The sequence below is a fragment of the Pseudorca crassidens genome, chromosome 12, assembly GCF_039906515.1.
Source record: "Pseudorca crassidens isolate mPseCra1 chromosome 12, mPseCra1.hap1, whole genome shotgun sequence".
In the NCBI taxonomy this organism is placed as follows: domain Eukaryota; kingdom Metazoa; phylum Chordata; class Mammalia; order Artiodactyla; family Delphinidae; genus Pseudorca; species Pseudorca crassidens.
The window spans coordinates 16,540,957-16,558,080 of NC_090307.1; positions in this window are offsets into that span (position 1 = coordinate 16,540,957).

The following is a 17,124-nucleotide window of genomic DNA, read 5'->3' on the forward strand; positions in this document are numbered from 1 at the left end:
AGAAATCGATTGTCTTATGCTTCTGGAGGCTGGAAGACCCAGCTCGAGGTGTTGGCAGGGCCATGCTCCCTCTCACGGTGATAGAGGAAGCTCTGTTGCAGCCCCTTTCTTAGCTTCTGGTAGTTCCTTGACCTGTGGCAGCATGAGTCCAATCTTCACGTGGAGTTCTCCCCAGGTGCGTGTCTGGGTCCACATTTTCCCTTCTTATGATAAGGACACCAGTCATACTGGATCAGGACCCTTCCTAATGACCTTTGTTTTGACTTGATCACCTCTGTAAAGGCCCTATCTCCAACACAGGTCACATTCTGAGGTCCTTGGGGGTTAGGACTTCACCGTATGAGTTTTTGCAGGGACAATTCAACCCAAATTGTGTCCTTGTCTTTCACACAGGAGAAATGGGACTGTTGCCCCCTTGAGTTGTGCAGCGGGTCAGCTGTGAAAGTGAGGAGTGTCACAGCCAAGCATATTTATACACTGACAATTCCCAAATTATCTCTCTGAACTCCAGACCCATCTACGTAATAGCCTCGTCAACATCTCCATCTGCATCACATCCATTGAACTCTTATCTCTTAAGAGAATCTGATTGCTACAAACCTATTCCAATACCACTTGTTAATAAAGGAGTTGGGAGTGACCTCATCTCTCTGAACCCAACTCCCTCATCTGATAAATTGTCACTGAATCAAACTTGCGTTCTTTTGCCCTCCTGTGGTAAAGCCAATCTACTGACACTGGGTTGTGATAAAGGAAAGTGCAGTGTTCATTGCAGTTGCCAAGCAAGGAGTACAAGCAGCTGATGCTCAAAAGACCTGAACTCCCTGGTGGATTTCAGGCAAAGGTTTTTAAAGACAGATTGAGGGAGAGTCGTGGGGTGCATGCTCAGCTCGTGGACATTTTTCTGATTGGTTGGTGGTGAGGTAATCGAGAGTCAACATCATCAACTTCCTGGTTCCAGCCACTCTGGGTCTATGTGCTTGAGGTCAGCATGCAGTTAATATCCTCCACCTGGTGGGGATTTCAGTATCTGCAAAACAGCTCAAGGATATGGCTCAGAATATTATGGCCCCTGAAGAGGAACTAAAATTCTTTGTTTTATGACTAAACTCCTATTTTGTCTTGCTTCACTGTTTTCCTTGGTTTCTGCATTTTTCCCTTCTCTGACTAAATTTGCTCTTTGGAACTCAGGGAAGGCTTAGGAGGCTAAGGTCTTTCTATAAACAAGAGGCAGAGAACACAGTAGGGTCCAGCTTGGTTACAAAATGAGTAATTATACCTAACTTGCAAAGATATGAGAATTAATTTACATATAAAAATAACTGACCAAGGGTGGCTTTCAATAAATATGAATCATTACAACTTCCAAGCTTTTATATACTTCTTAGCTTGGAGAAGTTATTTATCTATAAATATCTATATCTCACTCCTAATAAAGGAGTGCGTTTCATGAATCATTCTACCATTCACGAGGGCAAAAATCGTACAATAAAACATCACCTAAAGATGACCTACAACCGTAAATAAACTATATTTTTCCTTATCATTGATACTCAGAAAAGAGGAAAATGAGAAGAAATCATGCCATACAGTAGATTGATGTAATGCATTTTTTTCAGGCTTCAGTTTTCAAGTCATTTTACAATGTTTGATTGGTCCCAGGCTATACGGTCCCTCTATTAAGGGGGCTGAGCAAATCAAAGTTTTAATAATTTTGCTGCATGTCTCTTAAAAACCCTCCCTTTCAAGCATCGAGGAGCATTTGCTGCCTAAAGACAGTCCAGGAATTGCTGAAGAGCCCAGCTGCATTATCTTCTTGCTGTTTTTAGATAAGCACAGCTTTGATCAGTAGCCCTTCCAACCACCAGTTCCTCTTTCATCTTCCTTCTTTCTGGAAGAAGTGAATTTTGAGCAGGGCATAAAAAGAAGTGATGGATGGACAGAGAGAAGAAAGGAAGGTAGCCCCATGGGGGAGAATCTCAAGGGCCAGGGTTCAGAAGCAAGCAGAAAAGGAGCACCACTGGGTGACAATAAGCGAATGTGCCTGAAAACACAGGAGGTTTCCTTTGAATAGGGAGAAAGGAGGTTTCCTTTGAATAGGGAGAAAGGAGGAGCAGGCTGGGGGCATGATGGAGGCAGGGGCTTTGCTGATTGTTCAGAGACCGGCTTGTTTTTGTGGATTTATAAGGCGCTGAAGGCTTAGCACAGACACAGCTTGAGCAGCTAGAATACGGAGAGTATAGTGCTTGCCCGGGAAGGAGTCAGGGGGAGGAGCAGAGAGGAGGGAAGCAGGGGAGGGCACCGGGAAACCGGAAAGACATCGCTTCTAAAGGGCTCAGAAGCAAGTCACAGGCAGCCTGGAGGGACCCAGAGAGAGAGGGGGGACACAAGGGCGAGGCAGAAACCAAATTAGGTTGTTCCATTCTAGCATCCAGCAACTTCCTTCTCGAGGCAGCTCTTCCCAGGGCTCTACAGGGCAGGGACCAACCCTGCATACAGGTCATCTCCACCCGGAAGGAGAGCAGGCAGGGTAGCAATTGGCTGAGGTGGGGAAATCCTGGCAGATGAAATTCAACAGAGGCAGCCGCTGTTTGCAGGTAGTCCAGCTGTTTCTCAGAATCAACAGACCACAGAAAAGTTCGCCCTCGATTACTGATTCACTTGGCACTGCTGCAGCTTCCCAGGAGGGGGTCCTGTTTTGTCTTTATGTCTGCATTTACACATCTTGCTAACAGTGCCTTGTGATACAGTCTTGAAGATCGATAGGGTCTTTGCTATTGTTTCCAGGTCTGTGTTACAGGAAACCAATAAATCAAACCCTTCACTGCAGCAGAAGGAGGGTTTAAATTAGATGTGGTCCTGCAGCCATGAGTCATCTTCCTTCAGCCTCCCTCCCAATGATGAGCTTGAGATAAGGAAGAAAAACCACCTCTACCCCAGAGGATGTAGTGAACCAAATGGGATGGTACTCTGTTTTCCTGCGCTCTGCCCTCACCATTTCGCCTCTAGAGTTCCAATCCCCTGGACAGTCATTTTAAGCACTAAAGCCCTCGCTTATCTGAGCCCTAGCAACCTCCAGGAAGAATATCAAAGCAAAGAAGGGATGTGCAGAAGAGGCCCCCAGACCATCTTTGTTGCCCCCTGCCCCCATTTTGCTGGGGTCCCGCTGTCACTACCCTCAAGCTGGCTTTCGGTGCCTCTGGTCTCAGTGCCTCGGGCATGTTTACTGTCTTTGAGACAGAGACACCTCACTGGGTGGGTCTCTCCACTAGTCAACATTGAACTTTCCAGGGTGCTTACAAGATGTTTCACCAAATAACTTTAGTCTGTTCTATCTTTATCCTTTTATCTGTATTGCATAACAGCTTAAAAGAATCGCCACAGTTCGTATAACTACATGCATATATTTACACCATTTACGGATACACAGTAAATACTCTAGGGTGTCCCCCCGCCCCCGCGAGCTCCTCTTAGAAAGGACCGCTCCTGGGTGCCCTCGGAGTACCTCCCCATCAGGAGCCCGAGTCTCTGCCTCCACAGCTGCGTGGCCTCCGCTCAGTTACTCTGGGAAATGGGCAGGGAACCTTGGCAGGACATGAATCTCGCAGCACAGATATTTGACAGAGTATGTTCGTGAACAAGCGCCTTGAAGCCATTCTGCCAGAGCCTGGCCAGCAGCTCTCCTCGCAAGAGTTTCTCTGGTCCACGACGTGGTGTGCGTGGCTCAGCGCAGAGCTCTTCACTGCCTGGAGGAAAATGGCCTCCGTGGAGCAGCCACTAGGGGGGGCCCAAGAGCCTCGGCGGAGCCGGCTGGTTCTTCACCCGGTTTCAGAACGTGGCAGAAGGCAGATCTTTCCGGAGATGCAAAGAGAACATCCCAGTGGAACCAGCTGAGGACTAAGAACACAGGTATCGATCACAAGATATCGGAGAGCAGAGGTGCCCCCACAGGAGGGCCTGAAACACAGACTAGAGAGCTTGGCGTATATTTAGGCAGATGGACTGTTGTTGATTAAAATCAGAGCCCCTCAGCCTCCTGGGGGTCGGGGACCCTCGCGAGCGTTGGATGACAGTTCTGGACCCTCACCCTAGAAAAGTGCATCTATGCGTAAAATGTCATTGTCAGTTTCAGGAGGTTGAAGGATCACCCTGATTCCATCCCTGGACCTGGGATTTAATGCATCCATCCTTAGGGCAAGAGAAATGGCAACATCTCAGGCTGGCATCTGGCATGAGATATCCACAGAGCAGGTGTTCAGATGATTAAAGACAAGGTGTTTGTCAGGAAAAGAGGCCAGTGGATGACAGAGACAGGCAGCCACATAATTGTAACAGGACGATGTTGGCCAAAATGAAATATTGATTAGCAATTATATGGTCCAATAAATGGGGACATGTCCCTGGAGACATGCATGCAGTTCTTGGCTTTACCAATCATTCACGTATCCAACAAATATTTATCACAAACCCACCATGTGTGAGCTGGGGATATAGCAGGGTCCCTGTCCTCACATGCCTGACACAGTGTGGACACGGTGTGGACACAGAAAATAAACAAGTGATGTCAGGTGAAGAGTGCTACAATGAGGGGGAAGGTTTCACTGAAAGGACAACTTTGAATATATACAAGAATAACCTGAAGGAGTGAAGTATGCATATGTCTGGGAGAAAGTTTCTGGATAGAGGGAACAGCAAGTGCAAAGGTCCTGGGGCAGGAGCACACTTGGCATGTTTGAGGATCAGCACGCTGATGGGCGTGGCAAGGATGAGCAAGGGGAGGGGCAGTAGGAGACGAGGTCTGTCTGAAGGGAGGTATGGGATCCTTGGGTTTTGTTCCCAGTGTGATGAGAAGCCACTGAAGGATCTTGAACAGGGAAGTAACATGATCTAATTTAGCTTTTCTAAAATGAATCGGCTCCCAGTGGAGAAACATGGTCAACACTCTCATGGGAGTAACAATCAGTCATATTCTCCTGTGTTATCAGGTAAATTATCCACTCTTCCTTGATCTTGAGGTGGGGTCAGCAAACTTTTTCTGTAAATGGCCAGATAGTAAATATTTTAGGCTTTGCGGACCGTATGGCCTCTGTCATAACTACTCCACTCTGCCTCTGGAGCTTGAAAGCAGCCTTCCACAGTATGTACATGAATGAAACTGGCTGTGTTCCAGGTGACCAGCCATCCCAACTTGCCTGGGACATAGGGGTTTTCCAGGATCTAAGAGTTTCAGTGCTCAGCTGAGATAGTGTGGCAAATGGGGATGGTTGATGAATTCCAAGAAAACTTTATTTATGGACACTGAAATTTGAATTTCATATATATCTCACATGTCATGAAATAATCTTCTTTTGATTTTCCCCCCAATAATTTAAAAATACAAAAACCATGCTTAGTTCACACAAAAACAGGTGGCAGTCTGGATTTGACCCACAGGCTGTAAGTTATCAACCCCTGGTCTTGAGGACCCATCAGTGAAAGTCATGGCTACTCACGCTTTCCCTCCTCCTATGTTTCCCCTCCATCCTGATGCCAGCCCCTGCCCACCTCTCTAGCCTCATCCCCTGCAGGTCACCATGTTCCTGCCATACTAGCTGGGTCTGGGTTCTGTGGCTGTTCCAGACTCCACCCACTTGAAGACTTGACACATGCTGTCCCTTTATCCTGAGAATTCTTCCCCTGCCTTTTCACCTGGAGAATGGATAGCTCCTACTCAGAGTGAAGGTTACATATTGCTCTCTGCGTTAGACTTTCTCATACACGCCCTTTGTTTTTTCTGCCCCAAAGTTTGACCAGCAGCCTATGTCCTGGCTTGGAGTGAAGGCTGCCCCAATGGTAATATAACCAGTTCTCTGGCTCAGGGATTCAAACTGGAGACACAGGGAGGGAGAAGTCACTTGATAGCACATGAGGAAACTGCAAAGTCACCCCAAGGAGGCAGGCAAGCAGAGGCCATGAAGTAGCAGGGCCATGAGAGCCCAGTGTTTGTAGAGCATGAGTCAGCAGTAGTTCCAGGTGAGCAGGGCTGTAGGCAAGGATGGAGGCAGATAAGGCAGCAGGAAGAGCAGAACGATGGAGCAAATGAATCACCGTCATGGTTGAGACTTGATCTATTTCTACAGTCTGGGGAGCGACCAGACATCCCAGACTCTGGCGTGCTCATGAATCCTGACTGTCCACTTAACACGAGGCCTCGACTTATGACTGTTTGGGGGCTCCCGTGTGATTCCTGTCTCCTTCCTGCCATGAGGCCCCTTCCGAAAAAACCTTCCCCAGCTCAGTGCCTTGCACAAAGTAGGTACTTGAGAAATATACAAGGATTTGTAAGATGTGAAATTTGTAAGAATGAGTCACTTGAGATGATCTAAGAAAAAACTGCTTCTTGCAATCAAAATTTCCTAACACACTACCTACATTTTGGGATTGTGATGTGTAGCCACTTTCTTGGGGATGAATACAGGGCCCTTTCCATGCCTTATGCAGCCCAGCACATCACTCACTGTAATTGCTGAGCAAAGGATCCCATCTGAGAGCCTGAGCTCACGCAGAGACATAGGAGGGACCAGAAAAGTCTCAGGTACGGGTTGTTAGGGTGCAGGGAGAGGGACCGTAAATACCGTAGCCACACATCCAAAGGGTGGACGAGAAGGTCTCGCTTCTTTGTATCCAGCCACTATTGAGAGCCACGTGGGAAACCAGACAGGACGTGCTGCCCGGAAGACGGGCAGCCTTAAGAAATGAGAAGGACTTTAATTAGGTCTTGACTGGGCTAAATGTGCCAGAAACGTGAAAAGGAAGAGACTTTCTCCAGGTGGAGCAAGACTGGTTCTTGTCTGGCATATTTAATGGGTCCACAGACACTCAACAGAACAAGTTATTCCACTCCTCTCCCCCTCCCCCTCAGGCCTTTGAAAACTTACTTTATCAAAATTAAAGCTAGATTCTGCTGTCAGTGGAAGCTCTTAATGAATGAGTTTGGAATACTCAGATAATGCACTTGAAATCCTTTCAAACCACTGCAGTTGTGATATGCAGGGGCACACCCTACCTCTAGGGGGCAGTATCCCAAGAAGAGAGGGGCCCCGGGCTGAGAGCCCTGGGCACAGGCGGATGCTCACTTGAGCACTTTAGTTGAGATCATAGCACTGGCTTTTCCCTGGTTCCAGAAAGAAAGAAAAAGTCCCAGTTGAATAAGATGTAAAAGGCATTTTACCTGGCTTTTTGGAGAAATTAAAATTCTTCACATACACGTGCACCACACACACACTCACACAAGCACACATGCACACTCAGCACAACCCGCCTCTCCCCCAGTCACCTGCCAGATAGCACGATGTGCTTCTTTTGCTTAAAAGGTGATCTTTTCTCTGTAGCTGTGTGGCTGTTATTTTCTTATACGTTTATTTTTCAAATAAACTCAAACTTCTAAATTATCTCAGAACGATTAAAGACACTCGGCTGTATTTTTGAGAGGGGAACTCCCCACCAGATACATTCCAGGTTCGTAGTTCCATTGCCCTCTGGAGGGAATTGCTGGGGAATGCTTTGGAAACGCGAAGGTAACTCAACCTCTATTGAGGTGAAAACATCTACTCTTCACTTGCCAAGGTCACGACTGAATTTCTCTTTAATTGGGTGGCTGCCTGAAGGCCCAGAGTGCTGTCTCTTATTCTTATTCATGCCTTTCTGTCACACCACAGATGGCGTTTCTTCCTTCCCGCCCCCGTGTTATCCGGTATCTACTTCAAAGAATCTGCAGCTCAGCTCTTCTCTTATTCATTTGCCTGCATCCTCACTAGACTGCATATTCTATACACTGTACTCTGGGGAGAATATCTTATTTTTGAATTCTCAGTGAGTAGCTTAACACCTGACACATAGTAGGAACACATGGTTGAATGTCGGTTGAATGAATGTCTTCCTCATCTTGGTGTATCCTATGCACAGTGTTTAAATATTCTCAGTACGTGATAAATTTGCATCACGTAAACCATTTCTGTGGAACACATATGGTGGCCTGCTTTCTAAATCAGGTTATCTTATGACCAGACCTTTGGAATGAATCTTCGTTAGCCAACTACATTTTGGTGAACTTGTATGTGGCTTGAAACCCTTCCTTTTCCTTCGGAAAGCTTGGAAGGAAGCTTGAATATTAAAGAAAGTAGATGTCCCCACAGGCCCTGGGGACTCCTTCTACCTCCCCACAGGCCCTGGGGGCTCCTGCCATGGCTTTGCACCCAACAGCTTCCTTGAGCTGCACCAAGGGAGGGGAAACAGAGGGGCAGTAAGGCATCCAACTGGTGGCTCTGGGGTTGGCTTTTCATGATAGGGAAAGAGGCAGGAAGGGAGGAAATGGCCTAATGACGGGGTGCTGTGACGTGAACCCATCCTGCACTGTGAAAGAACCAGTTCACAGCTTCCCTAGCGCCTGTGAGAAAGAAAAATTCTTCACACACATACCTGAAAAGCATTCTAATCCAGCCCCTAACTCCTCCTAAGGCCCCTCCACAGATCCCACGCTGCTCATGCAGCCAGCAAGTGGCAAAGTAAAAGCTACGAGATCTTCCCGTTACAGCTTTGCCCCCAGATTCAACAGAGTGCCCTCAGTCTACAACCTGTTGGCAACTGAATCATCAAAATAAACAAGAGCGATTAGTTTCCCAACAGTAATAAAAAAATTACTCAAAGATTCAGTGTTTCTTCATCTGAAAAGAAATAAAGGGCATAATTAAAGTCTGTGGGCACCCTGACTATGGCTCTATGATGCCATCTACTTCCCCGAGGCCTCAATGTCTTTGTTTAGGTGACTATCCAACTCCTGGACTGAGAGCAACTTGGGGAAGGGACCTGGTCTCCTCCTCTGTGTCCCCAGAGCCCAGGACAATACCAGACACAAAGTCATCACACAACCCACATCTGTCCAGTGGATGGTGGATGATGCAGGGAAAGGAGAGCATGTAATCACGGACCCATCCACCAAAGTCTAGAATACCAAATTAGGGAGCGTCCCCTTGAAACCGGAAGGAGACACTTCTCAGATGAACAAAAGGGCAGGGGACTTTACGGGGCATCTAGTCACTCAGCCAGCAAGCACTGTTTGACTTCCTTTTGTGCCCACCCTTCGCGGTGACCCTCAACAGACGACCACCAGGATGAAGTGGCGAGGCCTGGGTCCACCTTGGGCGCAGACTGATGGGACAGCCTTGGCCATGTTCCTTAACCTTTTTGGGCTTCAGTTTCCTCATCGGAACAAAGAGGAAACTGGTTTCCAGTTCTAACAATCTATTGTCTTCTGATTCGAGGAAGTATACAAAGAAGAAAACACAGATTTAAGAAGCATCCAGGAAAAAGGTGTAGACTAGCCATGTACACATGAAGCCGCTGTGCTGTTCACGGAACCTCCTTTGGGGATGGATGGAACACTGGACAGGCCCTGAGTGACAACTGTCACATTCAAGGTACACGCTGTTCTAAGGTGAAAGGATCCACAGGTCCTCACTGGCATGGGTCACAAAGTAAGGCCTGTCTCGAGTGGAAGAAAACATCTTAACGTGGCTGCCTGGGTTCTCTGTTGCCTCCCAGGTTGCATGTGATTTTAACAGCACTTCCTAGTGAACGCTTTCATCTTGCAAACCACATTCGGAGTCAGTAAGTGTCCCCAGAAATGCTTATTGCAGACAACCAGCAGTAATACTCCCAGGGGGAGTTGGAGAGATGCAGGCTGGGCTAGCGAGGGATGCTGTGATCAGAGATCGGAGCGGTGGGACTGGTAGACACGGCTTCACAATGTGTGTTCCTTACCTGTAGATCTGCAGAAAGAACGGGTCCCTAACCCTGAATGCAGCACGGACCCAGGCAGGAATCGTAATAAGCTCTTACGTGAGTCAACCTAGTAGAAAAGATACAGAATGCCCTTTTTCTCGGCTCCCTGTTTAATTCCATCCGAGCAGAATCTCAGGGTGAGTGGGAGGGAGGAGGAATGCGTGAGGCCATCCTTGAGCTGTCGCTGAGCCTGGGAATGATTCAGAGCCTGCGGCTCTGCGTCAGCCGACGCTGCAGCAGTTGGCTGGGTCACTGAGTTGGCTGGTCCGTGTCCTCGTAGTTTGGCCACTCCCTTCCTGCTTCCAAGCTACTGCTTAGATGTGCCTTCCCTTCCCTTCTCTTTCACTTCACCGTTCCAGAGTTTCACAGTATTTGGCTTTCCCTGCATTAAGAGTACTCTCAGGGAAAGATTATCCTATGACTCATCCCTCTCCTATTCTACACGCTTCCCTCAGAATCCCTTGACAAAGCAGATGGGGGCCTGGGGATATTGATCCAATGCTGGTAGGATTAACCCAGTTTCTACACAGCCTCAGTCGTGAAGCATGAGGTTCTGTGGAATAACCGGGCCAGGGAAGGACCCAGGTAAACGATAGAACCTTAGATTTAGGAGACCCACGTTCAGTTGTGGTTGGCATGACCAGACCACTCTTAGTCTGCTGTCTTTGGAAGGAGCCCCGATCCGGGCATCTCTGCCCTGCCTTTTCTGGGTCAAGTGAAACGGTGTGCATGGGGGTGATTTGTGTAACAGTAGAACCCTCTATCAACTCTCCTTCCATTAGCGTGCACTCCAGAAAAACACAAGAAAGGAATGTCAGTGGATTAATTATTTCAGGGGCATCTGGGTCTCCTCTCGAGCGTGGGTGATGCCAGGAGGGAGGACATGGGAGGGGAAGGAGGCGCAGGCCAGGCAGGAATGGCCCTCCTCTTCCCCAGATGGAAGCTTCTCAGGACCTTTACCGTGTATCATAGGCATGTGGACTGCACTCACGTGGTCTTTTCCAGCAAGGGACTTGGAATTATTTTGCAAAGTTTTGCTCGTTTGATTCCCTAATAAATGTAACTGGAACAATCAGAATGGTGCCAGGCGGAGTGTGAGCCAGTGAACGCCCATTCCTGGAGATATCAGACACGCTTAACGCAAAAGTATCCCCAGTGCCTAGGGCAGCACCTGGCACGTGGTAGCCCCTCGACACACAACTTATTTGATAAATGAAGGGTTGAATGAACTGGCCTCTGATGGTCCCTCCAATCCTTTCATTTTGATTAAACATATACTAGTTCATTTAGCCAAGTCACGGGAGAGAAGTTTTAGCCCAGCATAAACAGAACCTACTTCTTACTTTAAACACCTCTCAGAGAAAGAATGTGTTTCAAACCAGACCACCCGGCTGGTCCAAGTGTCCCAGAAGCTGCATTGGGTTTAAAATGTTTGGATTTGCTATGACAGGCCACACACAGTTCATGTATAATTTCCTGATGGAAATTCATCGAAACATAAGGAAGAAGGACCTTGTATACAAATTCAGTAATCAGCCTGGTAATTGATTAAAATCAGTAGAAATCAAACATGTTCTAGAATTTCTGATAGGTCAGTTAGGCCACGTATAAGTTTATTAAGAAGTTGTCTTTTTATGATGACAAGTAGAAGACCCCCACAACTTAATTTTTTACCTATAAGCATGGGTTTTACGAAACCTAGATATAAACCGGTTTTAGTTTTCCATAAGCATGGGTTGAACAATTACCACATGCCTAGCCTTGTGCTGGGCGCTCTGGGGGACGCTGCAATCTTTTTATTGACTCAGGAAGACAAGAAAATTCATCATCAGCTAAATTATTTAACAACAGCATATGAGAGGCAACATTCAGATGACATATTGGTTATGAGCACAAAAGGACCAGAATTTCCTCAGTAATTACACAGGCCTGGGAGCACTGCTATAAGATGAACCTTCTTGCCCCTACCAAACAGATGTCAAGGCATTTAGTGAGCGGAAGGATGGCCTAACAGTAGCTATTTAGTGTGATAATGGCGTTTGATGGTTTGGACACAAACACCATTGTCACACTCCACAGCTCTGTTAAGGAAAATCGGTAGCCGTGAAAGTGTTAATTTCACCTGCACATTCCACCATAGCCACTGAGCATCACCAGAGAGCCTCGCCAGCTCCACAGAGAGACCTGAGCAAAGAAAAAGAGGGATAACGGGTCGGAGCATCTTGAGCAATGGAAAGAAACAAAGATGTCGGACTTCTGTGCTCTGGAACAGACAGGCTAATAAAGGGACCCACTGCCTTGTGGTCTGCTACCACCCACAATGTCCTCCCAGCAACAGGAAGGAAGACTTCCTCTAGAAATGAAGGAGAAATCTGTTTGCAGCAATTTTCTAAAAGGGCTAAGAGGGGCTTCCCTGGTGGCACAGTGGTTGCGAGTCCACCTGCCGATGCAGGGGACATGGGTTCGTGCCCCGGTCTGGCAGGATCCCACATGCCGCGGAGCGGCTGGGCCCGTGAGCCATGGCCGCTGAGCCTGCGCGTCCGGAGCCTGTGCTCTGCAGCGGGAGAGGCCGCAGCAGTGAGAGGCCCGCGTACCGCAAAAATAAATAAATAAATAAATAAATAAATAAATAAATAAATAAATAAATAAATAAATAAATAAATAAATAAATAAATGGGCTAAGAGAGAAAGAATCCCCAGAGGGAATCAATTTTAGGAAACAAATACTTAGTGGAAGCCCACATTATAAACTGTAATAACATGACTGGATTCATTGATCCTCGCTGACTCTCTCCTCATGATCTATCCCAACCCATCATCAGTAACTGTGGTCAGTTCTGCAGTCTAAGAACAATTCTTTTGCATGGGAACCTACCATTTAGACGAGCTGTAATCCACTCTCAGTAACAGCTGTTGGATACAGAGGCATCCAGCGGGGCTCAGATGTCACATCTTACTCACCGCAGTGGTTTCCCACTGCAGTAGCGGGTGATAGATGAGAGGAGGGAAGGACAGGAGGAAAATGGAGAGAGGGGAACCATTCCATTTTTTTGTTAATAATACTCCTTTTCTAGCAAAAGGGAGCCTCCTGTGCATAAATCCCTTCTGGTTTACTTGATTTCTTGTTTAAAAAAAAAAAAAAAAGTTTCTGACTGATGTATGATCTGCTGCCCACAGTGGAGCATGAGAGCAAATAAAGCATTTTATCTCAGCCTTTCTTTTCCCCAAAATGCTGGAAATGGAGAGGGATGGAGGCCAGTTTACTCTTTCCCCAAGATAACTGAGTTGTTAACCAGAGCATTGCTTCGGCCGTAAAATGGGCCCATTCTTAACTTGAAAATGAATCCTTCTGCCTTTTTTTTCAGTAAAAATGTCCCTTATTCACACGCAGACCGTGAAACAACCCTCTTCAACCTGGACTGTCGGTTGAGAGCGCACCACGGAAGCCACTCAGCTTCCGCGGGGTTGGAGTGTTGACCCCGCCTCTTTTTTTCTCTCCGGTTTTATCGAGATATCTAGCATATTCATTTTAGGTGTAAAACATCACACTTTCTTTGTTTTTTCTTTTCTTTTTCACTGTGTTGATTGCTCATCTTCCTACGAAGAGACTGACCTCCTTTGGTTCCTGTCTGTGACCCTGGCTCGCCTTTTCAGGGTGCAAGGTGGCAGGAAAGCGCTACCTGTCTCACTCTTAGACCTGCTGTCTTCAGGGGGAATTTTCCCCTGGGCATTTGGCAAGACTCACACCGAATACCAGCTCTAGAGTTCCAGCTGGCCCCCTTTGCTACCGCAAACCCCTGGCACGCTGGGTGCAGCCGCAGGGGACACACTCGTGTGATTAACCATCCCTGGTTCTTCCCTTCCCTACAGCGCCTCCTAACAACTTAGCCGGGCTCATCTGCTTTGTCTTTGCCCAAGGGACTAGAACAGAAAGCCCCCGTTCTTGGTCACTCTTGGGATGTTCTGACCATGGCGAGAGGCTCCAGAAATCTCTTAACTCAGTTGGAAAGAATCATCGGGAGGTGATCAATTCACTAGTGACAAAGGTCCTGGTAGGACACGCTTGGAGAGCTCTCTATCGGTCACGCGCCTGGGGTCATTTCACTTCAGAAGCTCATAGCAATGTTTGAGCCCTCCTGCACTTCTCCACGTGGGCCTTGTATGCCTTGAAATCCTGAAGCTTTCGTTAACCTGCAAAAGACAGAAAAGGGAAGGAAGAGTAAACAGGGGAAAGAAGAAAAGAGAGGAGGTAGTTAATGTGTTAATGGTAAATCTTTACCAAAATCCTCCTCCAAATAAACCTCTATTTCTTTGGTCCGGGATATTCATGGCAAGGAAAAAGTCCTTGAATTTGTAGAAAAGATTTTCTTTTCTACCCATTTGTAGAAAGTTTACCTATAAGGTTGTCCAGAGAGGCATCGTTTATAACAGTAAGAATTGCAAACAACTTAAATGTCCAATTATAGGGGAAGTGTGATATATTCATAGTCCACGCTAGTCATTTAAGGTGATGTTGTAGAAAAATGCTTATTGACTTGGAAAGAGATTCAAGAGATGTTATCGAATGAAGAAGTAGTTTACAAAACTATATCCACAGTATGAGCCCCCTTCTGTGAAAAAAGGCATACATGCCTAGGGCAGAAACATCAACTATTAACCATGGAATTATGGCTTTGTTTTTTCCTTTTGCTTCTCTGCATTTATTCATTCTATAATTAATGTAATAGTTTTGTAATGAGAAAAATAATTAGAATGTAAACATTTTTAAGAAGTTTTTTTTGGTGTGGATTTCCTAATAAAAATTCCTTCTTGCAAAACATTCTTCTGAAACTGGGGGGTTAGAATTTACCCTCTTCCTACTCTGCTTGTCAACAAGCTTGAAAAGTTAGCGCTGGGCTGAGAGATGGGCCACAGGCTAATTTCCTAGCAAATTATTAGCAAAATGCTTTATTAGGCAGTACAATTATTTTATGGTATCATGGCATCAATCAGACACATTTATTGAGTGCCTATTGTGTTCCTGGATTGTGAACAATTTAAAAATATAAGAGCCATCATCTTTTATTACTTCTTTGATGGTTTCTGCAGGAGCGGTTGAATTCTGTCAACCTGCAAAGCAGTTTAAATGGGCAAGTAGAATGTTTTCATTTTTTTCAAATGCCATCCAATAATATGTCACTAATAAAAAAAAATTGGAAGTGTTAATGCCAGGATCTACTTGGATATAGTTTAAAAAATTTAAATAGTCACTTCTCATTCTGCAGGTGTAAAACAATCTTTCATATTTTCAGATTTAACAACTGAACTTAAATAGCTCCAGCTAATAAAAAAAAACTCAGAAAGTTTATAAGCTGGTTGGGAAATAATTACACCTGTTATTTCCTGTGAAAAAATTAATCCTTAAAGATAAAGAGGTTGGAAATTAATTCAGGGTGATGTGCAAATGCCAGCGGTTTTCCACAGCTGGAAAAGGCCTTGGGGGATCGTGTTTAATTTCTCTCCTCTGATCTCAGCTACACAAATCTCCCACTGTCTCTCTTTGAGCCTTACTTCCTGAGAGAGGTTGAGTACCAGGCATTCCTAAATGGCTCTTTATTAAAATGAAACTTCTGTGCAGTGTCCCAGGCTCCCTTCCCTCACCTTCCCAACCTGGACAGAATCTCTAGACATTTCTAGCTGCTGTGGTCAATTCAGATTGCAGTTTTCCCATTGAGTTCATGGGTATGAAAAACAGGCAAGGCTGGATTTACTCTTTTTAAAGTTGGGCATTTCTTTTCATAAATGGGGAGGGGGCAGGAAAGGGGAGTTCACTGAGAAGAAAGCCTTTACAAAGCCCAATCCTCTAGTGAATTCACCAACCTGTAAGCATTCTGCGTGCATCACACCTCCCTGTAAGATGTCTGAGATTCACAAGCACCAGGAATATCACAAAACTCCCTCTGCTTTCTCAGGTCAGATATGGGCACGAGCGGCCTGTCTTTGCTTTCACATTTTATTTCCCAGGGTCTGGGAACATTCTAGGGCCAACTCCAGAGGGCTGAGAAAAGAGTGTCTTGAGGACCGTGAAGGTGTCACTTTGCTGCAAACCTAACCCTTCAGCACCTAAGAAAGATTCTTAAAAAGCAAATGATAAATGGAGATGCTTTTTTTTAATTCCAAATCCACATTTCCTGTCATTTCAAATAGATGTGTTAAAGACGTCAATTTGATTCTTTTAGACTATTATAGTCTAGAAGACAAAAGAAATCAGTTGCATATGCCTGAGTCTTGTCATTTTGAAAGCACATGGAAATTTTAAAATAGAATGTTCTTTTCCATAGGGAGCAAGGAAGCATTTCTTTTCTCATTGAAATCCATCTAGAGGGGAAATCAGGAAAGTTTATGCGTGTGTCCATTACGCCCGTTATCGCCAACCAGAGGTGAGAGGGGATCACTGAGCAAATTCTCAGCCAAGTTGAGGTCTTCATAGACTCTTTTCAAAGAGAACTGCTGAGGCCTGGGGGTTCCTAGGAGCCAGTTTCATTTCTATGCAGGTGTCCAGCTATTTCCAGTGCTGTCCAGGGAGCAATACCAGTTGGACAGAGGAAGAGCTCCAATGTTGGAGTTTTAGAAGTTGAGAAACAACATGTAGGGAGCCCTGCGGTTGTGCTTGCCCTGAAACAGGGGGAAGGGAAGGACTTCTGGGCAAACAAACCTCCTAATTCCAGGTATCCTACGGGTGGAATCTTGTTTGAAGTCCTTGGTGTTACTGTTAAATCAGACCATCATAAAACAGGAAATGGCTTCATATATGGCCACTCCATGGCCATGCCACCTCCAGGCCCTAGACTCCTCCCCCCTCCTTCACCTTCTCCTTTCCCTCCACTGGGGGGAGAAGCATCTTTAGGAGAGTCTCCAGTTTTCTTAGGCTCTCTGAAGATGCAGAATAATCGTGGCAGACAGATTCCATTGTGGTGTGTGTAACATGTCACATTGCTTAGGTGCTGCTGGGTGTTTGTAAACACCTGGGTGGCAGCTCACCCTCACTTCTCAAAGTCAGCGGCCCCCCAGAGGAACAGCCTAAATCACACAGGGGAGTTGGAAGATACTGGAATGTGTGTGGGGAGGCACCTACCTTCCAGTCACCTCATGTCTTCTCCGGGCCCAGGGCCCCTTCTCTGCCAGTGGGATGGTGCCTTCTGTTCTCCCCTCTCCTGGCTGTATGGGGGTGGCCATGGGCGCCAGCCCTGAGCTTCTGTGGGGTTTAGGCCTTTCCCCGCTCCCTTTATGGGATCCAGGGTTTTAAAGTAAACAGTTCTTTCTCTT